The sequence below is a fragment of the Seriola lalandi genome, unplaced genomic scaffold (assembly GCF_002814215.2).
Source record: "Seriola lalandi dorsalis isolate HSWRI2012SDOR001 ecotype SW California unplaced genomic scaffold, Sedor1 jcf7180001999996, whole genome shotgun sequence".
NCBI classification, from domain to species: Eukaryota; Metazoa; Chordata; class Actinopteri; order Carangiformes; family Carangidae; genus Seriola; species Seriola lalandi.
The window spans coordinates 1-409 of NW_019470659.1; the positions used below are offsets into that span (position 1 = coordinate 1).

The window sequence follows — 409 nt, forward strand, 5'->3', positions numbered from 1 at the left end:
TGTGATGTGTGCTGTCCCCAAAAGTGCAGAGAGCTGCAGAGTAAGAGGTTATCGAAGCAGGAGCAGTAGCGTCCTCTGCTGATTGCAAAGAGATGTGAAAATGCTTACAGCACCTGGTATTCCCAGGCGGTCTCCCATCCAAGTACTAACCAGGCCCGACCCTGCTTAGCTTCCGAGATCGGACGAGATCGGGCGTGTTCAGAGTGGTATGGCCGTAAGCGACAGTGACGGTGACAAATACCCTCTTTAAACATGATGATCGTGTCCTTCATGCACAAAGCTATGTGTTTATGTCAAGTGCAGGAGCCTTTCCTTTTCACTGTTTGCTTGTTTGCTTCTCAACATGTCAACTTTGTAAGATTTTAATCCAAAAGTGTGTTTACATTGTGATGTTTGCTGTCCCCAAAAG

The 409-nt window shown here is 46.9% G+C and overlaps 1 non-coding gene across 1 annotated transcript; it reads right to left on the reverse strand.

Annotated features, from left to right (window-relative positions):
• Positions 1–101: 101 nt before the first annotated feature.
• On the reverse strand, positions 102–220 carry LOC111662111 (5S ribosomal RNA). The gene has a single exon (XR_002761288.1). It is a non-coding gene; the product is annotated as a 5S ribosomal RNA (ribosomal RNA).
• Between the last annotated feature and the right edge of the window lie 189 nt (positions 221–409).